The sequence below is a fragment of the Quercus robur genome, chromosome 3 (genome assembly GCF_932294415.1).
Source record: "Quercus robur chromosome 3, dhQueRobu3.1, whole genome shotgun sequence".
NCBI classification, from domain to species: domain Eukaryota; kingdom Viridiplantae; phylum Streptophyta; class Magnoliopsida; order Fagales; family Fagaceae; genus Quercus; species Quercus robur.
In genome coordinates, this window is record NC_065536.1 from 24,696,869 (window position 1) to 24,721,061 (window position 24,193).

Genomic DNA, 24,193 nt, shown 5'->3' on the forward strand with positions numbered 1-24,193 from the left:
GTTTTTAACCCTTGTTTCCAGAAATAGGAAACAACAAATGGGTGTTTTCAGTTTTTGAGAATTGAGTTTCAGTGGCATTTTTGTAAAACTAAGCAAAGAATGGGACCTACCCGTATGACTTGTCCCATCAAGTAACGTCTCTCTCCTCGTTCTTCTCTGTCTCTTCTCCTTCTTCATTTTTTTTTCTTTTACCCAGAGCTCTCTCTTCTCATTGACCCTTCATTGCTTCTTTATAAGCTGCCACCACCACACCAGTCGTCACCATCACGAGCAACCACCACGAGCAACCACCAGATCAGGCCTTTGTTTTTTCTCTCTCTCTTTCCTCCCTTTGCTAGATCAGTTTCTCTCTCAGGTGTTTTTTCAAGGATAGAATATTTATCTTAAGGCTGGTTTACAATTACTCTAACAACTTAAGCCCGTCTGGATGAGGGTGTTTTTGGATCATATCACTTAGTTTTCATAACTGAGTTCTCAAAACACGCGAGTCCCACAAAAAAATTCTTGTTTGGCTTGGTCTTCAACCCTTGTTTCCATCACTCAAAACTCAAAAATTTGAGTTAGAGTGATGGAAATAGGAAACAACAAATGGGTGTTTTCAGTTTTTAAGAATTGAGTTTCAGTGGCATTTTTGTAAAACTAAGCAAAGAATGGGACCTACCCGTATGACTTGTCCCATCAAGTAACGTCTCTCTCCTCATTCTTCTCTGTCTCTTCTCCTTCTTCATTTTTTTTTTCTTTTACCTAGAGCTCTCTCTTCTCACTGACCCTTCATTGCTCCTCCACAAGCTGCCACCACCACACTAGTCGTCACCATCATGAGTAACCACCACGAGCAACCACCAAATCGGGCCTTCGTTTTTTTTCTCTCTCTCTTTCCTCCCTTTTCTAGATCGGTTTCTCTCTCAGGCGTTTTTTCTCTCTCTCATCCCTTTTGCCAGATCATCACCATCATAAGCAACCACCACGAGCCACCGTGAGATCAGTTCAAGCTCAGCCCAGATCGATTCATCTCTGTGTCTAATTTCGCGATTTGGGTTTCCGATCTAAGGATTCTGAGTCTGGGTTTACTATGTTTGTGGTTTGGGTTTGCTATGCATTCTTTTCGATTTTTTGTGTGGCATCAGAAAGAGAGCAAGACCAGACCTTTATGTTCGAGAGGAGAATAGGGGATTTGAGAAACGACTTTGGACTGAGCCCAGGTGGGATTGTGAGACATGTGGACCTCGAGATCGGAAGCTTCACCGATGACATCAGCTTGTACTTCGCGTTCGCTGTCACAGCAGCTGTAGCCGAAGCAGTAAACGCCATTGTTTCATTGTTTTAAGTCAAAGCTTCTTCAGTTTTTTTTGCTCTGTGTTGTTGTTGTTGTTCTTCTTCTTCGGCGATGTGGGATTTGGTTGTGGGTTTCCTATGCATTCTTTTGGATTTTTTGTGTGGCTGTTGGTGGTGGTGATGAAACTGGGTTTGAGTGTGGATTTCATGTTCTTCATGTAGAGTCACGCGGGTAAGGGAAGAAGATAGTTGAAAAAGACTGATCGGTGGGTTCCACCAATTTGGCAAAAGGTGGACTTAAAAGTTGAGATATATGACTAGGTTTTGTTAACAAACAAAAATTTTGTAGTTTTTGAGTGATAGTGGATTTTGAGTTTGAATTATGAGTTTTAAAAACTGAGTTAAGAAAATTGAGTGATGGGGAAACCAAATGGGCCCTTATTATTCGTGCTTAGCAAAAGGGAAAAAAATTTTTAAAAATTAAAATGATAATAATAATAATAAGAAAAAAGTCGTACAGCTGCTCAGACAGATTAATGAAAAGTCAATTGGCGCTCACGTGGGAACTTGCATTATTATTGAACTCAATTATAGTTTATATTAGAATATCTACCAAACTTCAAGCAAAATTGTTCGCGTGGCCTAATGGATAAGGCGCTCGCCTCCGGAGCGGGAGATTGTGGGTTCGAGTCCCACCGTGAACGCCTTTCATCTACTTTTACATTTTTCCAGTAACGGTCGCTAAGGCTTAAGCCACATTCATTATTTGATAGGTTTAATATGATTTTTATGACAAAGCATTGATCGAGGATGCTCTTTTCTATTTGTAAGAGGTTATGTTTGCAAGACGTTCAAAATGTCATTTTTCAAGGCCAAGTAGATGGAAGACTAGTGTACATGGTTCAGCTGCCAGGATTTCATGATCCTAATACTTGAAAAAAAATCTCTAAATGGGCTTAAAAAGTCGCCACGGTTTTGGTACCACTACCTTAACTATTTCCTATTTTTCATCTGGATTTTAGTGAATCTCTAATTTCAGGTCTATCCAAACACCTAGACTAGCTAATTCTCCAAAAAACATAGACTAGAAGGTCAAAAGTGTTGTTATTAAGGTATGGGTAATAGAAAAATGTCGATTACTCCAAATCCTCAACCAAACGCAGGCTATGGCCTTTGGCTTTGGTAAAATAATTTAGAAGAAATTCCTAAATTTTGGGCCACCTTGCACCGAAGCCATATTATTAAAACAATAAGAAGATACTAAAGCACAATTTATTATGCTTAATTATGATATCTTACAATAGGCAGTTTCAAGATTGATAGTAGTTTAATTCCTATGCTGGCAAGTATTATTCTATATATATTTTTTGTCAACAGTCTTTGCCGGCTTAATATACATAGGTACTTGTTCATCTCTTAAGGATAAATCTCAATGACGGACTTCATGCCAAATGATGACACAATTTTGTATAGTGGCTAAAGCCATCCTCCAAGAACAGCTTCTCCCATTCTTTCTTGTTTCTCTCTTTTCCAGTAACCAAGGCCATCATTAGTGCATCAAAGAGGAGCTTTGTAGTGGTAACATCATGTTCATCCTTCTCTTGATTTATCACTACATCTATGATAATTGCCTTTCCTTCTTTACCTTTGCTCATAATAGCCTCCTTGCAATTTTTCAGTATGTTGACACATTCCTCATCGCTCCAATCATGCAAAATCCACTGCCAAATAGTAATATAACAATCAAATTTGAGAGCTTCATATCTCTAGCATCTTTTAAATTTAGCCAACCTCAAAATAATGTTAAATAATTCTTCGAAATTCTTTCACCTATGGAAGTCTTGAAATTTATCATTTATATTGTTCAGATTTACCTACCTAATATCTACTTAATTATCTTTCTAACTGTTTGTAGTTTGTAAACATGTACGTTATGGAAAGTAATAGACTAATAGTGGTTAAAGAGCTTTTTTACATCATATGAATGGTACATACAAGTACAACATCCACGCACACATGAAGAAAAATTACTATTACCACCTTCGAGCCCAAAATAAAAACCTCCTATTATAGGCAATATTAATAGCCAAAATAAACAACTGGATGAATCTTACAAAAATTCACACCTACTTCGTTGTTTATATTAAATACTTTGAACATTGTTAAATCTAAAAAATAATGTACTAACCATTAAATAAACTATCAAATTTAAGTGAAATTGAGATGTTATGCCACATACCTTGAACAGAATGGCATCTGCAGGAGGGATACACTGAAACATATATCGCCACCAACAAATTTCAGATTTTTACTGTCTGGCAAGTTGGCAACAACATGTGGGAGGTCAAACTCGTGCATTTCATGTGAGGAAAAGCTTCAGAAATAATCCGTGCAACTGTACCAGTACCAACTCCAACATCAGCCAATGAACCTAAACCCTCAAAAATGGGCTGGTAGTCCTTAACAACCAAGCTCATCAGTCGGGAATCGCTCGCCATTCCTTCATTGAAAATGTTATTGTATTCTGGGCTTTGGTTGCAATAATCCCAGAAACCTTTCCCGTGTGCTTTCTCAAAAGGTGTGAGCTCACTCCCCTGAAACCAATCTCCCAAGAATTGCCATGGGCTTACAAGTGCAGGATCAAGCATTACCAAAACAAATGGTGATAAGCGATGAGCATAGAAGAAGGTGTTAAGAGTATAGGCTTCTTCTTCTTTTTCTTTTTCTTGATTTTCATGAACTATGGTTTTAGCGAAGAAGCCAGAATGCACCAATAGACGCATAAGCCTGTGCACGTAGCTAGTTTTATTGGGGTGAATATTAAGCTTAGAGACCAACTCTTGGAGAGTAATGGGTTGGCCATGGTTGTGGATTGTGTCAGGAATGCCTAGCTGAATTGCACATTTAACTATTTAAGTGACATCAAATCTATGTAGCTAAAAATGTGTTTATACAAATGACACTGAACCTGAAATAACTCACTCACTCCCTCACCATGAATGAGATCCATCTTAGTGATGATCTCTTTAAATCTAAGCTTCTTTTACTTCTCCATGATGTCCAACTGCCTTCTTATATATAGATTAGTTGTAGATTACTGCTGCATTTCAATGCACAGTACGTTGTGCCCAATTCATTACAGGAAAATAAGAGTTAGAAACGTACGTCATTTTGGGTGGGGAGGGGCATTCCAAGTTTTGGATATAACAATTTTAGAGCAATATATGTGGAAGAGCGTGCATGCAATAAAATTTTCCAATAATTTTAGGATACTTTTTATTGTTATTAGGATATGAGATGTCACTTATTACTTAAATTGCGACAAAAACTATTTTCATGATTACTAAAAGAGTAATGCTATAGTCATAAATTTTAAAACCCCAAGTCAACAATAAAGAAACTCTAACACACTTAACCGATGTGGGATAAACTTTAATACATTACATAACTATTTTTGAGAAAACAGTAATACTTATTAGAACGCACAAACACGAAAGTAATATATAAAGTTTTTAAAACAGACTTATAATACATTACATAACTAAAGTACCATTACAAAAGGGCCTAACCTTTGCAGTAGTAGTTGGGGTTATAAGGGCTGAAACTCTAACACACATAATCGATGTGGGATAAACATCCTTATATTTTTTTTTGAGAAAACAATATTACTTATTAGAACACACAAATACAAAAGTAATATGATTAAGATAATAATTAACCTAAAACAGAGTCCAACAAAATCAAAGATTATGTGGAAAAGTGATTAAGCTAATAAAAAACAAGATTTTGCTTTAATCTGGGTTCAGGTTGTGTATGCGCATTCAACTATGCGTATGCATGGTTAAACCATGCGCAACACATACTCAAAAATGCATACGCATCTTTTAGCACAGATTCGAAAAATTACATTTTTAGAAATTTAATCAAACAAAGATATAATATGTGAGATCAAACAAGCATGTTAGAAACCCTAAAAACTAAACTAACATAAAACAAAAACACAAAGCATTAACATAAACAAATAAACATGAAACAAAACAAATAATTAAACTAACCTACTTAAAATAAACATAAATGCTATACTTTACGTGAAACCAAAATAACAAACCAAGGACAACAAGAATAGATTAGAAACAACCTAAAATCATGTTAGAACATATCAAACATAATTAAAACATCAAACACATCAAATATAACAAATGGAGAAACTATATCAAGAAAATCATGTGAATCATATTAAGCAAGGTGGTAAATCATGGAAAAGAGATTCACCTTGCTTTAGAATCACAGATTTGATGTTATTTAATCGGCCTCTTGGTGCCTACAATCACAAAGGTTAGATGGAGAGGACAAGAATAATCAAAGAACACAATATTTGTTAGTAATCACAACTCAAGAACAAAAGGTTTTGAAAAGGATTTTAGAAAACAAATTTGAAAACAAATTTTTTGCGTTAGAACTAATTAAAGAAAGAGAGCTTTTTTGATGATTAAAAAAACATGCTAAGGGGCTGCCCTCCAGTTTTGAAAAGAGAGAGAGAAAAAAAAAGAAGGTTTTAGAGAAGATGGAGGCCAAAAAATCACTTTTTCTAGCTAAGGTTTTGATCGGAAGCATAAGATAAGTATTTATATGTTAAAATTAGGGTTCTCAGACTTTTCATTGATCCTTAGACATTCTCAAGGGTCTATGGGCCGGTCCACATCAAAGCATGATGTTTTGGGCCCTTAAAATGAAGTTTTAAAACTCAAAAAATTGGACTGCCTAGTTGCCCCAACTTCAAAAAGTTGTAACTCACTTGATATAAGCCCAAATTAGGAAAAATTTGTATTTAAATTGAAGCCCAGGATGTCTACTTTTTAATGAAATAAACCTCACTCAAAAAATCTTTGTGGATCAAAAGTAATGGTAAAAAAAGTGAGCAAAGATAATTTTTCAGTATCGATTTCAAAGCGATTTGAGCACTTTTGATTTGTGATTACTTTTAAACTATTGCGAACTCTTTAATTACTCTTAGTTGACATATGTCAAGCTTATCATTGGGGTCGGGGACCAAAATTTATTAATAGGTACAAAATGTGGTGTCTACAAATATCTCTTTTTCTTTTAGTAAAATGCGGCCAATACTAACTTAACAAATAGATGAGATAAGGCCATGATATTTTTCTTTTTCTTGTAAGAGAAACTAACAAAGTTTTTCAAGATAAGCATCTACTCCGCAACACATAAGGGGTGAAGGAAATTGCACAACTCCATATATAGAGTTTTTACAACTACTACAACTATTCCATTTTTGCTTCAAGTCTCTCTCTAATGCAGGTCTTTGATTTCGATAGTTGTATTTTTTATTTTAAGAATTCAAGGCTTTTTCTATTAGAGCTTTTGAGACTTGGTTCTGGGTTTTGGGAACCAACGTTATTTGTAAAGATTCAAACAAAAAGAACAGAATGAAAGGGCGTGTTTCCGTTTTGGAGTTCTTATTTTGTTTCTTTGAAAGAAGAAGAAAGAAAAAAGACCATGATGAGTAATTAAGGATAGATCTCTAAGCTTTGTCCAATTTGCTTCAATGGTTCAAGTCCTGTTTTGCAAAGGCAAATGCTGTAATGCGTTGGATTTAAAAGCGTTAACAGTAAAACTTTAGTTTCAAATTGGATTTGTTTGGTTAGTTTTTGCTTGAAATTTAATGGTGTGGCGTTTAGGTTTTAATCTCCACCGTAGGTTCATAATCTAATTCAGTAGGAGATATCCTATTAAAATTTTACTAGAAGTAAGCTGAACCTAATTTAACAGCAAGATACAGAGTAAGTATCACTTCCACAAATAAGAAGAACATGAAGGCAAATAATATTTGGTCCTTATCTTTATATTAGTGGGCATCAACAATCAATGATTGTTGACATAATCGGTACTGGGAAAGAAAAAGAAGGAATTCCTAAGTTTTGGGCAACTTCTGTGCACCAAAACCATATGAGTTTTGAAAGTTCAAAAACGTGTACAAAAACACTTTTGAACGTTTAGACCCCCAAAAACCAACTTAACCAACACAAGTAATATGTCAAACAACTAGTGTGCGGAAACTTAACATATGCTATAATATGAAATTGGTTAAACAACTATCTAAGCCATAACAAAATAAACCCACAGCAGATAATGTAAAGGCAAAGATAGAGAGGAAGGAAGATGCAAACACAAAGATAACACCCGATGTGTTATCGAAGAGGAAACCGAAGACCTCGGCGAAAAACCTCTCCGCCGCCCTCCAAGCGGTAATCAATCCACTAGAAAATACAGTTGGGATACAAGGACAGCAATAGACCCTCCAAGCCTAATCTACTCAGTGCACCTAAGCCCTCCAAGCTTCTTGCTCCAACGAGGTTGCGCCAAACCTTTTTCTTTTCTAGCTTCCCGGATTCCGCTACTACACCGTAGCATCAACCAATGAAGATTGGCTCCTTCCTAACTGCTTCCCAGAACTCCAAACGACTGTCTCACAGAGATGATAATGGTGAGAACCAGGTTTGGTATAATGCCTCTCAAGGTTTTGACAATGGAGAGGAAGAGAGTGAGGAAATTTGATGAGACTCTAAGGTAGGGATTGTGTGTGAAACAATCTTGTTTTTCTTTAGGGTTTCTCTCTCAAAATTCTCTCTGGAAGCTCTCTTTCAATCGTGGGTTAAAGGGGTATTTATACTGGAGTGGAGAGGAATGTGAAACGTCAGGTTTTGGCAAAACAGGGGTGGCTCGCGGCTTGACCTCGCGGCTTGACCAAGTCGCGAGATCCAGTCGCGAGTTAACCGTATGGCCAATTGTCCTGTTTTGTCCTGTAGTGCTCCAGCTAGCATGACTGTTCATCTTCCAGCATGCTTGGCACGTGTGCAGCTTCTGGCGGCTTGCAGCCGCGAGTCCACCCGCGAGTCCCAGCCGCGACACTCTGTTTTCTTGCACACTCTTGAGCAAACTTCACTCTATCTCACTCACTACCCTTACAACAAACCCACCTAAATACAGGGTTACTAAATGCTGAATTACAAGCAAATTTGGCACGGAATAAAGCCAATTAGATGGTTGAATAAATTCAACCTTACAATCTCCCCCTTTGGCTATTCCGTGACAAAACCCTAAAACAGACTCTAGACTTAACATGTGAGTTGGGAACAGTTGAACAAAACTCACTCACACCTAACTCTAGAAGCTGTGAAGCACTTGAATCATATGAACATAAACTCCTGAAACACAACAATACACCATGATCATTGTAAGCAGAAAATTATAAATGCATATGAAACAGGCAATATGAGATCAAGCAAAGATGGAGTTAATAAACAAACCATGGCTTGATCAACCAAGTGAACACCATAAGGTAGTGATCACAGTGCTCATCCACACTTGGAATGAACACCAGGACATACAAGTTAACAAGCATAAGGCAAGACACTTGTATGCTCAACACTCAACCAATGCATAGCACACAAGGCATATGCATCTAGGAACAATCCTACAAGGGCACAAGAGTGACAGTACATAAACCAAAATGCATAACATTTAGATTAAAGTACTGATTTTAACATAGCATAAAGGCTGCACTTAAGCAAGGTACATACCATAAAGCCTACAAACTATGCATAAAACATTAACCCTAAAAGCTTATAAAAGCACATGGGTACAAAACACACAGAATATCCTGAATAACAGTTTTACAAAACACAATATATCAACTTAAAGAGAAAAAAGAAACTGAAAAAAATAAAGACACTCCCCGTTAGATAATGACGCTCCCCCTTAGGATAATATCCTCCCCCTCTGATTATGCCTATCACTCCCCCTTTTTGTCATGGAATAGGCTAGTCATCCTCTTCTAGCTTTCTCTGAATCTGATCCAACTGAGTTTGAAGAGAAGTAAACTTCATATCCCATCGGTTGCTTTGATGGTGTAGAGAAGCAGTGAGTCCAGACATCTTTGTATTCAATTCGTGGACAGAGGAGACAATGCGACCAAGTTTCTCATCGAGGGAGAGATTGCTGAACTGAGAGTCACTGTGAGATGCAGAAGTTTCTGGTTTGGCTCTCTTCCGACTATGTCCCACACTTGCATTGTATGTACGCATGTTGATTGGACTCGGTTTGGGGATAGGAGACTCATCAGCCGTTGGATAAATTCCCTTGAGCTTCAAGATCCGTGAAATGAGACTGCAGAAAGGAATGCATATCCGAGACTCACTACGAAGAACCGTTTTGCGCAGAACATGAAAGATATGAGCACAAATGTCGATTTCTTCATCAGAGATTAGATCATGAAGAAACAGAGCACGTCCAAGGTTCATATACCCAGTACTTGATAAAGGGTACAAATTGTGAAACATCACAATTGTAAGTACTCTCAGTTTCGGAGAAAGGGAGGAAACACTGATGGATTTGCCATTGGGTGAGAACTCCAAGTCTTGACCAAGACTTTGTTTGAGAAGCTCCTCATCAGGACATAGATCATCATAGACTGGTGAATGTCGAAAAATGGGTCTGTTGATGTGAAGAATTTCCGCCAGGTATGTAGGAGAGACAGAAAAGCTCCTTTGCCGAACCCAACACTTAAGTTCATCTCCTTCCACAATTGCGTTAGCATAAAATTCTTTAACCAACTCTTCATACACGATATCCGGATCAGAGAGAAGGTAATTCCAATCCTTGTGTGCAAACCATTGCCGAATGTCAGTGTTATGAAGTGAGGGCAGATCCACAGCTCTCTCTAGTAATGGTGTGGCATGAAGAAAAAAATTCTCATATGACTAATAGGCGGCATATGATCTGAACTTATTGGGATCGAATCGCTGGGATGAAGAGCGAGTCACTTTCGGGAGAGGTGTGTCTTCATCAACATCAATTACGGGTTCCTTCCCTTTGGAAGAACCTCCTTTCACAGCAGCCTTTTTGAATGGAGACATGACCAGTCTGCATTAGAAATAAGGGAAATGACAGAACACAATCCAACAGACTATATCAGCAGTGGGTTAGTGAAAATTTAGGGGCAATGAAGAAACCCTAACAGCTGGATGAAAATGTCAGACAATAACAATGAGAGACACACATGGCCCAAATTGATCTACCCAGAAGAGGGAGGCCAAAAATAACCACAAAATCAGCTGGAAAAGGACCCACATGCAACAATACATCAATGGATTACCACACAGGATCATAGTGAAACATGATATCAACAGCAGATCAGACAAAAATTAGCTAACCCTAGCTAAGCACATGATGAAGAACACAACCAACAAAATAAACTAGCTCAAAACTAGAAGTACAAGCTACCATAAGCTAAGAAAGGACAACGAGAAACAGTTGAGCTAAAAACCCATCACAAAACCACACTCAAAAGTGAATAATCCAGAGGGAAAACCATGACAGCAAGAAAAATAGAGTGCAAGACAGAAAACCATACCTGTTAGTCGACGATTATTAGCTGAGAAGAAGCAAACAATGGAGATCGACAATGGAGGCACGGTGTGAATGGGAAAGAGCAGAAGAAAACGACAATGAATAGTCACAAAAAGATCGAGGGAAAACAAAAAATTTTAAAACCTGCCCCTGTATGTCCAAAACACGCGATTTTCGCGACTGAAACAAGTCGCCACACAGTCGCCAGATCAAGCCGCCAAAATACTCAAAAACAAAAAATTTGAAAAATTTTTCTAAGTGTTTTTCGCGACTGGAAGATCTACCCGCGAGTGAGTCGCGAGCTGAGCCGCGAAAATCTCTGAGTGATCCTCGCGACTGGACCTTCCACTCGCGAACAAGTCGCCAAAAATGACCAGCGAAGATGCGACTGAGTCTCGCGACTTGACATACCCGCGACTGAGCCGCCAAAACAGGGCAAAACTGTATTTTTGAAATTTTCAGATTTTCAAACAAAATATTTTCCAAAAACACCTAAAACACTCAAAAATTTTTTTGTGCTTGAATTAACAAAGATTGAGCATGTGAAAACATATTTTATCAAGTACAATCACACAAATGAGTATGGCATTTATTGAACATAAACTTGTGTGTTGTGTGTGGATATCAACAATGAGATAGTCCATTGTCTAATGTGAAGCTTCAATGATCAATTCAACCAAGGCATATACAATTAGCACTAGATCATGTGACCCATCTCAATTATAGAAGTATGTATATATGACCTCCCACACAACTTGATAACATAACTTGGAGCTTTTCATTTGACTCCACTTTCAATCATAACATTTGATCTTTTTGATCTTTTGAGGCAATCATCTCTCATTGTGAGAAGGATGCATAACATTTCTCTTTGAAAAACAGGCCTTTGGCCCTTTTTGAATGAACATTCACTTTTAATATAAGGTCGCTTACCCTTTTTCCTAGTAAAATACTAGAATGTGCGACAGGCTTTTGCAGCTCAATATCTCTTTTCATTTGGAGATTTACATTTGGTGAGCTCTTTTTAGCAAAACAAAAATAAAAAGTGGAAAGATATATAGACACAAGTCTATGCATGTCTCAAGATCAACATAACCATTCACTAATCATTCATGACAAGTTTGAAGATCTATTTACAACAATCACATAGATTTCAAGATTTTTCCCACAGTGATATGAGTGCATGAAAACAAGCAATGCTCGAAAATGCACAAAGCCATTAGCACAAAGGTACAAGGCAAAACAAGTTTTGAGACAAAACTCAACAAAGTCAATCAAGCTTTTTGATTTTCTAATTTTTATGTGATTTTTGGATTTTTGACACATGAAGCAAAAAGATTGAACAAACATAAAAATAACCAGCAGTATTCACAAAACCACAAACAAACAAGAAACATGTTGCACAAAAAGGCTAAATAAAAAAAATGTGTGCCCCAACACAGACAGATTTACCATAAAAAATGAAGCACACAACACACAAGAGAGTCAAGGAATTGTACCGACACCAATGGTCTTACGGAGTGATTCAAACCGTGGACCATCGAGAGGCTTGGTGAAGATATCCGCCTTTTGATTGTCGGTGTGTATGAACTCAAGACACACAACTCTTTCCTCTACCAAATCCCGAATGAAATGGTAACGTATCTCTATGTGTTTGGATTTTGAATGCTGAACAGGATTTTTGGAAAGATTGATGGCACTGGTGTTGTCACAGAAGACACACATCGTTTCTTGAGGAATTCCATAATCATGAAGTAATTTCTTCATCCAAAGAAGCTGAGTGCAGCAACTTCCAGCAGCGATGTATTCTGCTTCTGCAGTAGATAGAGACACTGAATTCTGCTTCTTGCTCATCCACGAAACAAGATTGTTACCAAGATAAAAACAGCCGCCTGAAGTGCTTTTCAGATCGTCTACACTGCCAGCCCAGTCAGCATCTGAATACCCAGCAAGACACGCATTTGAGTCTTTTGAATACCACAGACCATAGTTTGCAGTACCGTTCACATATCGAATGATTCGCTTAGCAGCAGTCAGATGAGATTCCTTCGGATTAGCTTGGTACCTGGCACAAACGCCCACACTGAAAGCAATGTCCGGTCTACTTGCTGTAAGGTAGAGCAAACTTCCTATGATGCTCCTATACAATGTAGGACTTACTTCAACTCCTGATGAATCCACATTCAGTTTAGTGGAAGAGCTCATGGGGGTGGAGGCATGTTTTTTGGAGTCTAGGCCAAACTTCTTAACAATGTTTCTGGCATACTTCTCTTGAGATACAAATATACCCTCCTTCTGTTGTTTGACTTGAAGACCCAAGAAGAATGTGAGCTCCCCCACCATGCTCATCTCAAACTCCTTCTTCATCTCCTCAGAAAAGTTAGTAGCACGATCTTCGATAGTTGCCCCAAACACTATGTCATCAACATAGACTTGTGCCACAAGGAGATAATCTTCATCATTTTTGACAAACAGAGTTCGGTCGGCGTACCCTCTCTTGAAACCTCTATCTAGAAGATAATGTGTAAGACGATCGTACCAGGCTCTAGGCGCTTGTTTTAAACCATAAAGTGCTTTCTTCAATCTTAATACATGTTCCGGGAAATGAGGATCCTCAAATCCTTTTGGTTGCTCAACAAATACTTCTTCATTTAAATACCCATTCAGAAAAGCGCACTTAACATCCATTTGATAAAGCTTGAAATTCAAAGTACACGCAATGGACATGAGGATTCGAATGGATTCGAGTCTTGCCATCGGAGCAAATGATTCATCAAAATCCACTCCTTCTACTTGTGTGTATCCTTGAGCCACTAACCGAGACTTGTTTCGAATTATCTCTCCATCTTCATCAGTTTTGTTTTTAAAAATCCACTTTGTGCCTATAACATGAACGTTTTCAGGCCGTGGAGCAAATTCCCACACATCATTCCTCACAAACTGATTCAGCTCTTCATGCATTGACTCAACTCAATTCTCATCTTGAAGAGCCTCTTCAACCCTTTTTGGTTCAAACTGTGCAAGATAACAGTGATATGTTACATGATTGGCTAGCAGAATATTTCCTTTCCTGAGGCGAAGACCGTCATCAAGTGATCCTATGATATTACTTTCCGGATGATTCTTGATAATTCTTGAAGATGGCCTTTTTGAAGTAGAAACTTCATCACTACGAGAGATAGGAGGATGAACTTCTGGAGGAGTAAGAGGACTTGAAGTTCTAGACATCGATCTCGTTTCCATTCTTGGGTTGATGGGAGTCGATTCTACTTCTGGTATAGGTTCTTCACCTTCTATATCCAAAGCTTCTACCTCAACATCAGGCTCTTCGGTGCTCGGCCCTTCTACATCATCAATCATTTCCACCTTAGGCAAGGCATCATCAATCTTGACATTTATGGATTCCATCACAGCCTTTGTTCTCTTGTTAAACACTCTATACGCTCGACTTGTAGTAGAGTAGCCAAGAAAAATACCCTCATCACTTCTTGCATCAAACTTCCCAAGATTCTCTCGATCATTTAAGATATAACATTTACTTCCAAATACCCGGAAATACTTCACTTTAGGCTTCTTCCCATTCCATATCTCATATGCAGTCTTCTTTGTACCAACTCGAAAGAAAATCCTATTGCCAATGTGACAAGAAGTGTTGACAGCTTCTCCCCAAAATTTTTGAGGTATTTGCTTGTTAAGTAACATGACTCTTGCCATCTCCTGAATCACACGATTTTTTCTCTCTACCACTCCATTTTGTTGTGGAGTTTTGGGAGCTGAAAACTCTCTTTTAATACCATTCTTCTCACAGAAGGACTCGAATCTTGCATTCTCAAATTCTCTCCCATGATCACTTCTAACCTTGGCTATCGGAATCCCCTTTTCATTTTGTAGTTTCTTGCACAGAATCTCCAGCCTCTCACAAGCTTCTGATTTTTCTCTAAGGAATTCAACCCAAGTGTATCTTGAGTAGTCATCCACAATGACCATAATATATCTCTTCCCCCCTAGGCTTTCAGTTCTGGTGGGCCCCATCAAATCAACATGAAGTAACTCCAAGCACCGAGAGGTGGCTATCACATTTACCTTGTGATGACTTGCCTTAGTTTGCTTCCCCATTTGACATGCACCACAAACGGTCTTCTTCACTTTTCCAAACTTAGGAAGTCCCTCGACTGCTTCAAGTTTGGAGACTTTTGCTACTTGTTTGAAGTTGGCATGCCCAAATCTGTGATGCCACAGCTCCAACATATCCACCCGAGCACTTCTACATGATATAGGTGTCGTGGGAACTATTCCATAACAATTATCTGTAGTCCGATTTCCTTCCAAAACCTGAATCCCCTCTTCATTGATGATCAAACATCCTTTCTTAGAGAATTGTACCAGGAAATCGTCATCACAAATTTGAGTGATGCTCAGCAAATTCGCCTTCAGCCCTTTTATGAACAGCACATCTTTCAACAGAGGCAAACCGGGTATCTCAATGGTTCCTTTGCCTAGGACTTGAGCATGGCTTCCATCCCCAAAGGTCACATAATCACCAACCTTTTCTTTGAGTGACTTAAACAGTGACTTATCCCCTGTCATATGGCGAGAACACCCACTGTCAAGATACCACAAACATGCATTAAACACCTTTAATGAGGTATGCACAAATAGGTTCACATGTGACAGACATTCTTGACCTTCAAAAACAAACTCATCATCAGGTTTCATGATTCTTTTAGATTGATTTTTCATTTTCAGATTCTCTATCATCTCACACAACATTCTATTCTTTCTTTTATATTTCTTAATCAATGATTTAGATTCAGATATGCTACTGTGTAAGACAAGATTCTGATTTTCAAGATATTCCAGCATGTGAACAAAAACTCTAGCATGTTTCTTAGTTTTTAATAACTCTACAAGATCATCAGTAAGACACCTTTCAGACATATGCATAGAGACATTTTCAAAAACACTTGAGCTACAATTCAGCATGGTATAAATGAAAACAACAACCACAACTCAGGGGTCTAGGATCACACTTAGGTAATAAAACCAACAGCAGTGTACCCGCTCTGATACCAATTGAAAGTTCAAAAACGTGTACAAAAACACTTTTGAACGTTTAGACCCCCAAAAACCAACTTAACCAACACAAACAATATGTCAAACAACTAGTGTGCGAAAACTTAACATATGCTATAATATGAAATTGGTTAAACAACTATCTAAGCCATAACAAAATAAACCCACAGCAGATAATGTAAAGGCAAAGATAGAGAGGAAGGAAGATGCAAACACAAAGATAACACCCGATGTGTTATCGAAGAGGAAACCGAAGACCTCGGCGAAAAACCTCTCCGCCGCCCTCCAAGCGGTAATCAATCCACTAGAAAATACAGTTGGGATACAAGGACAGCAATAGACCCTCCAAGCCTAATCTACCCAGTGCACCTAAGCCCTCCAAGCTTCTTGCTCCAACGAGGTTGCGCCGAACCTTTTTCTTTTCTAGCTTCCCGGATTCCGCTACTACACCGTAGCATCAACCAATGAAGATTGGCTCCTTCCTAACTGCTTCCCAGAACTCCAAACGACTGTCTCACAGAGATGATAATGGTGAGAACCAGGTTTGGTATAATGCCTCTCAAGGTTTTGACAATGGAGAGGAAGAGAGTGAGGAAATTTGATGAGACTCTAAGGTAGGGATTGTGTGTGAAACAATCTTGTTTTTCTTTAGGGTTTCTCTCTCAAAATTCTCTCTGGAAGCTCTCTTTCAATCGTGGGTTAAAGGGGTATTTATACTGGAGTGGAGAGGAATGTGAAACGTCAGGTTTTGGCAAAACAGGGGTGGCTCGCGGCTTGACCTCGCGGCTTGACCAAGTCGCGAGATCCAGTCGCGAGTTAACCGTATGGCCAGTTGTCCTGTTTTGTCCTGTAGTGCTCCAGCTAGCATGACTGTTCATCTTCCAGCATGCTTGGCACGTGTGCAGCTTCTGGCGGCTTGCAGCCGCGAGTCCACCCGCGAGTCCCAGCCGCGACACTCTGTTTTCTTGCACACTTTTGAGCAAACTTCACTCTATCTTACTCACTACTCTTACAACAAACCCACCTAAATGCAGGGTTACTAAATGCTGAATTACAAGCAAATTTGGCACGGAATAAAGCCAATTAGATGGTTGAATAAATTCAACCTTACAAGTTTGATTTACCTCTAGTATTTTTTTAATTGGAGGTCTCATTTTGTTTTAAATATACAATGACGAATAGTAGTGGATTTTAATATCCGCATTTTATTTATTTAGTAAGTGATGTAACAGTTTTTCATTAAAATAAAAAGAGATTCCACTTTAAAAAGTATTGAAGGTAAATCAAACTCAAACCATATTATGGCTATGAATTGTGATCATTAAATAGCCGCCCCCACCACTGCATACCCTTGGTGCGATGATCACTCCACAAGTATAAGTGCTTGTAGGTGTGGAGGGCTAGGGCTAGGATTTAAGTCTTCAGGAAGAAGTTTCATACACATATACATTTAGATTAGGCTAGAGTATGATTTCTATCTTATATAAAATAAAAATAGCCGCCCCCCATTTGTTCCAAAGTCCAAGTTGGAAACTTGGACTTTGGAACAAATGTGCCCAACTTCAAACAAAATCTGACATTTTCAATAACTGGTCCATCTAATTACCTAAGGACATTAAACAACCAAACAAAAACCCCCCAAAAAAGAAAAATCTAATTGGGACTCTGATTGGTAGCGTGGTGTGTTTCCTTCTCTCTCTCTAGCTAGCACAACAACTTCAAAATCCTTTTTTTTTTTTTTTTGAGAGATTCATCATTCTTTAATTTCATTATTTGTTAAACCTTAGTCAACCAGTCTTAATGTCTTTAGTTAATTTTCTCAATGACTCCCAACTTGACTTTTAACATTCTCTTTAGTTAGATTTGTCTAAGTTTTTGGTATCACATGAAATTTACACATGGGTGTTGTTAATTTTTTTGGTTTACGTTATTTGTTTATACTTTTGTTGACAGTTTTTTTAGGGGGTTCTAAGGGGTTATTATTTAATTAAAGGTGTTTTTATTATTTATGTAATTAATAATAGATTCTAGTGTTGAGCTTTTTTAGCTATGAAACTTACAAATCCAAGACTTCGTAATACAATGGAGGATGAGGTTTGGCACAAAATATAGTAGTTTATATAGAAAAGGAAATTGCAAACAATTTCACTGCAGAAATGATAATAGATAGATTTTATTCTATGAAAGATCGTCATCGAGTATAATTTTGATGCAGATTGTTCCTTTTTTAGGGATATTTTTGTATATGTTTATGATGAACTAGCAGTCGTGGCTCCAGGATTATTGTCCAGAGGGTTCAATAAGAAATATAAATTATACAAAATTTTAAACAAAAGATAAATTAAATATATCGACATCATAAAAAAAAAACAAAAAATATTTAATACATAAAGTTTTACAATTGCCTTCTACGATTTTTTGTATTTTGAAATTATTGCATGATATCTTCATTATCAATCCTACTAGCTACATATGTTTCAATGTACATAGTTAAGTAATCATTCATCCACTAATTTCTCATTTGATTGATTTATTTAAAATTTCTTAAGATCTAAATGAGCTTTTTTTAAGGTTTAAGTGTTTGTTTGGGAACAGTTTATTTAGTTGAAACTGAAAACATTTTGCTGAAAGTATTGTAGATAAAGCTAAAAGGTAGATGAAATAGTACAATGAGACCCATAAATAGTACCAAAAAGTGTAATGAAACTCATGAATAATAGCAAAAATAAGCTAAATAATAAAAAAAGCTGATTTTTTAAGCCAATGCTAAACACACACTAAGATTAACGAAACTTTTGTTGTTGGGCTAACTAAAATTTTTTCCCAAATTTTAGATCCAATTGATTTGTTTTTGAGATTTTTCTTTGGGTTTAAAAAGGTCAAGATATTGTTAAGATGATTATATTTAAGTTTATTTCAGTTGGGCTTAGGATTAGGGTGTTCAAATTTTTTATTTTAAGAATCAAAACAGGAAAAATAAAATAAAAAATATTATAATAATTTTTTTTTTGGGTTCAATTCAGGGGGTTCATTTGAACCCATGGCCACTGGGCTCCAAGTGGAGCCGCCCCTGTGAACTAGACAGTTTTTGTACGGTAAACTAGATAGTTTTTATATGTTAATTAATGTTTAAGAATGTGTGATGATCAAAACTAATGTTTTTTTTTTTTATTCAATATTTTTTTTGAGAGGTATTTTTTTATTCAATATATACATGAATTATGATCATCATATCAATACTATAACTTGGTCCACCTAAGTGAAATTCTTGGCTACGCCCTTGTGCACGTCGATAGGTACGTATCATGTAAGGTTGATTTTAATCAACCATCTTATTGGCTTTATTCCGTGTCAAATTTGCTTGTATTTCAGCATTTAGTAACCCTGTATTTAGGTGGGTTTGTTGTAAGGGTAGTGAGTGAGATAGAGTGTTGATTGCTCAAGAGTGTGCAAGAAAACAGAGACTCGCGGCTTGATCTCGCGGGTGACTCGCGGCTGCAAGCCGCCAGATGCAGCACATGTGCCAAGCATGCTAGAAGGTGAACAGTTATACTAGCTGGAGCACTACAAGACAAAACAGGACAACTGGCCATATGGCTATCTCGCGACTGGGTCTCGCGACTTAGTCAAGTCGCGAGGCCAAGCCGCGAGCCACCCCTGTTTTGAAAAATCTAACGTTTCACATTCTCCTCTCACCCCAGTATAAATACCCCTTATACCCACAAATGAAAGAGAGCTTCCAGAGAGAATTTTGAGAGAGAAACCCTAGAGTAAAACAAGATTGATTCACCTACAATCTATACATTAGAGTTTCTTCAAATTCCTCAACTCTCTTCCTCTCCATTGTCAAACCCTTGAGAGGCATTTTACCAAAACCTTGTTCTCACCATTTTCATTACTGTGAGAGGGCTGTTTGGTGTTCTGGGAAGCAGTTAGGAAGGAACCAATCTACATTGGTTGATGCTACGGTTTAGTAGTGGAATCCGGGAAGCTAGAAAAGAAAAAGGTTCGGCGCAACCTCGTTGGAGCAAGAAGCTTGGAGGGCTTAGGTGCATTGGGTAGATTAGGCTTGGAGGGTCTATTGCTGTCCATGTATCCCAACTACATTTTCTAGTGGATTGTTTACTGCTTGGAGGGCGGCGGAGAGGTTTTACGCCGAGGGCTTCGGTTTCCTCTTCGATAACAAATCGCGTGTTGTCTTTGTGTTTGCATCTTCCTTCCCTTTTATTCTATTCCTTTTATTATCTGCTGTGGGTTGTGATTTTAATTTGACTTAGATAGTTTTTTCAATTCTATATTATAGCTTATGTTCATTTTCCGCACACTAGTTGTTTGACATAAAGCTTGAATTGATTAATTTGTAAATTGGGGGTCTAAACGTTCAAGGGTGTTTTTACACATATTTGAACTTTCATATCAAATAAAATAGGGTGTTCTTTGTACGAGAAAGCCAAGAGTGTATTTGTAGGTATGGGTATTATGAGAGCGACTTTGCACTGCTATTGTGATATCGTGATTTTATAGTGGAACTTTTTCTGTACATGGGCATATGTAGGTATATTGAGGATGGCCCTAGAAAGAGGGGTGAGAATATAGGTTTCTTCTTCTTCTTTTTCTTGATTTTCATGAATTTTTGTTTTATTGAAGAAGCCGGAGTGCACCAATAGACTCACAAGCCTGTGCAGGCAACAAGTTTTTTTGGGGTGAATATGAAGCTTAGAAACTAACTCTGGAAGACTAATGGGTGGGTCATGTTTGTGGATTGTGTCAGGAATGCCTAGCTGAATTGCACACTTAATTGACATGGAATCAATGAAGCCGAGGATGTGTTTATACAAATGACACTGAACCTGAAATAACTCATTCACTCCCACCATGAACGTGATCCATCTTAATGCAGATCTCTTTGTGAACTTCTTTTACTTCTCTATTAGTCCAGCTGCTTCTTCTTATATAGATGGTTGTAGATTAGATTACATCATTTCGTATGTGCCCATTCATTACAGGACAAACATGAGTTAGATAGTAACGTGTGATAAAAGTGGCAGCCAAATGAAAATTTATTGCTCTAGTGATAATTAATTTCTTTAACAAGTTGTAAAAAAATTATACATCTAACATTGCTCAAAAGAGAATGAAAATTATAAATCTAACATTGCTCAAAAGAGAACACATGCAATGGAGAGTTTAGTATATTCCTAAACTCACCTACTAACTCCACCTTTGCACTTCTTTGTTCATTGAATGCTTGATCTATTGGTAGATGTTGTTGTAAATTTTGAAATTTGGGTTTGCAGAACGAGAGAGAATGGAAGATTTAAGAATGGCCGTCAATACCAGTTGAAAATATGAAGACTTTAAAAATGATTTGCTAAAAGAAAATTAATAAACTGTCTTCTCAAATGTGAATGTGGCTGCGTTAATTGGTTAGAATGTTAGGTGGGTTAACTTAGATAAAAACAACCAAATAAGTTTGATAAAAGAAACACCACTTTGTTTTAAACACTGCCCGAGTACTCATTCTTAAATAAAATTCTAGGACAAAAGTAAAATTTAACTTTTTCCTTTTTTTTTTTTTGAATAAATTTAACTTCTTCCTTCCAAAATTGGAATTAAAATTTTAAATAAGTTACCTTTCAGCATGCTTTATGTTATTACATAATAAAATTGTTTATTAATTATTAATAATTGTTCTTAATAATTTCATTATTATCGTGCCATTTCTAAGTTTAAGAGCATTAGTTTCTCAAAAAAAAAAGAAAAGAAAAAAAAAGAAGAAGTTTAAGAGCATTCATATTGATGTTGTTATATTAGCACTCAAAATACCAAAAATACATGCTTTATTTGGGTTTTAAATCTAAATCTTTTTAGCAATTTGCTACAGTAAACTGCTATCTATAGCAGTTACTGTAACAAGTGTTGAGGGCCATTTGTGGAAGCCCAGGCAGACAGAAAAGCCCAATAATGAGGGCTACAAATAATTGACAAGATAAATAGTAAAAAACCCATTAGGCCCAAGCGGCAGGAATAATGGATCACAGGCCTAACAAATAAATAAATGGGTCTTGAAGAGGCAAGCGGGCTCAAAGAAGTCAGGAAAGAAAGAAATAGCATCCCATGGGCAGTGTATGAGGTAGAAAAGTGAGAAAGGGCCACCGCAGGCCCAAGACAATGCAAACTAAGAGAGTAAGGGGTTTATGGCAGGCCCATGAACCCCAAAGATAAGAATAAGGTTATTGGGCTGGGGAAGCCCAATGAAGTTAGTAAAAAGCCCATGGGAGTGTGGAATTAGCAAACGGGCCGAGGAAGCCCAAAGAAAGCAATCGGGCCGTGGATGCCCAAAGGAAAGCCCAAAAGGACATAGGAGCCCATGAATAAAAGCAAAACAGTGCGCATAACAGGCCACTGAGAAAATGGATGAACGGCTGGCCCAAAAGAGGTCCAGCAGGATTAAATTATTATGGCAGGAATAACAATTCAACGTTGCAGGCAATAAAGAAAATCAAAAGTGGGACAAAGAAATGTAAGGCCCATCATCATACGAAGCCCAGCTCTTGAATGGAGCGGGAAACCAAAGAAAAGCCCACATGAAGGGTCAGGAAACGCAGACAGAGAGTCTCCAGATTACGGCAGACGCATGAGCAGCAGGCAGACTCTTGGACATATCAGAAAGGGAAGCACGCGCAAGGCCTAGGCACCACCAGCCTGTACCCAGCCAATATAGGACAGGGTGGGGCTATGGGCCAGAGGTAAGAGGCAAGAGGGGTATGATTTGGTGGTAGGGAGAGGGGAAAAGATCTATTTTGTGCCTTCTTCTCAAGCCCTTTTGGGAGGTACGTCCTGCTGGGATGACAGACCACCCAAAAGAGGCAAGTTTGAGGGGGAACCGTTGGGTGCATGCCTTGAGGGTAGAGAGAGAAAGCATTTATATCGTGGCAGGAAGAAGTGTTACGGTATATAAAGGAACGAAACAAACCTGTCTCTGTCTGGCAAGGGTGGATGTCGCACAGACCTGGTGGTCGGCAAGTACGCCCAGACCAGACAAAGGCGGTTAAGGGGCAAAACGGTAAAACATTGGTCACGATAGGCACTATAAAAGGGCCCTTGCCGTGCCCTGAAACAAGGATCGAAAAACAGAGCATTTCTACGGAGTGAAAAGTAAAACAGAGTAAGAAGAAAAGAAAAAAAAAAGATAAGAAAGAAAACGGAAAAGAAAAGAAAGGAAACTAAGGAAAAAAGAGAGTTAGTTCAATGGGCATGCACCAATAGATCGGTTTCCCTCTCTCCCCCTTCAAATCTTACTTTATTCCAAAATGTAAACAAGGACTCTTTCATTTTGGGCAATAACCATTCAGGTCCGACTCCCTCAAAGTCATTAATCCCCACGGCAGGATCTTTTTCCTGGGAGATTATTTGCATTGAGAAGAGGCGTTCTCCCCTCTTTGGTTTTGCTTCGGCAGACTAAGCTTAAAACTTGATTTATGCCCATTTGATTAGCTCGTATTATTTTCTTTACTTTCTCTGTGATTGACATTATTATGACTGTAATCATGCTTTATTAGTAGGGATTACATAGCCATTTATTTAAATAGTCAGAATACTCTGTTTTGGTTATTATTATTATATCTGCTTGCCGTAACTCGTCTGCAACAGTTCTGCTTGCTGTAAGTTTACTCCTGGCAGACAAGGCATAAGTTTGTGCACAAACCGGCCCAAGTTGAGTTACAATTGGACCGGCCCCAACTCCCTTACTCAGAAATTTTCGGGCCCATCACCGCAGGAGGCAGCCCAATACACCATACACAAAAAAGGCCCCTACATTAAATTAGCGACTCCACTGGGGAGTTGGGAAGCAGACAGGGGCAAAGGAAAAGAAAACAGAGCCCCTCGCAAACAATGCCACCAAAGTCCAGGATGACACGGAATATGAGTGTCGTACCCTCACAAGCAGAATCCAGGCCAACAACGCCTCACCAAGAACAACTTAACCAAACAGAAGATGCCAACAGAACAGGGGCTGATCCTCAGCCTCAGACAAGAGTCCCCGCGGACAATGTCAACACCTTTATCGAAGTATTGCAATCATTGCAGCATTTGCAGCAACAAATGATGGAAGAAATTCGTCAACTGAAGGCAGATAAAACAAAAGAGAAAGGCAGCCAGGATGACCCAGATCATGTGGCAGATGGAGAAGAGACACTGGTAAGAGGTGTCCCGCGGAACGCAGGACAGCGTTTCATTACCATGACTGAGGTAGCGGCTCTCTTGGAGCAAGAGAGAGCCAGAACACCAAAGGAGAGGTTTTACGCACGAAGACCTCCCTATCCTTTAAAAGTACTCAGCAAATTGTACCCCAAGAGGTATGAATCAAAGGCCTTTGCCCAGTACAATGGCAGGAAGGGAAGTGCAGTAGAGCACA

At 38.2% G+C, this 24,193-nt stretch overlaps 1 non-coding gene and 1 pseudogene across 1 annotated transcript; one reads left to right on the forward strand and one right to left on the reverse strand.

Moving 5' to 3' along the window:
- The first annotated feature begins 1,906 nt into the window (after window positions 1-1,906).
- Window positions 1,907-1,979, forward strand: TRNAR-CCG (transfer RNA arginine (anticodon CCG)). The gene has a single exon. It is a non-coding gene; the product is annotated as a tRNA-Arg (tRNA).
- Window positions 1,980-2,533: 554 nt separating this feature from the next.
- LOC126717571 (trans-resveratrol di-O-methyltransferase-like) lies at window positions 2,534-4,298 on the reverse strand (annotated as a pseudogene).
- Between the last annotated feature and the right edge of the window lie 19,895 nt (window positions 4,299-24,193).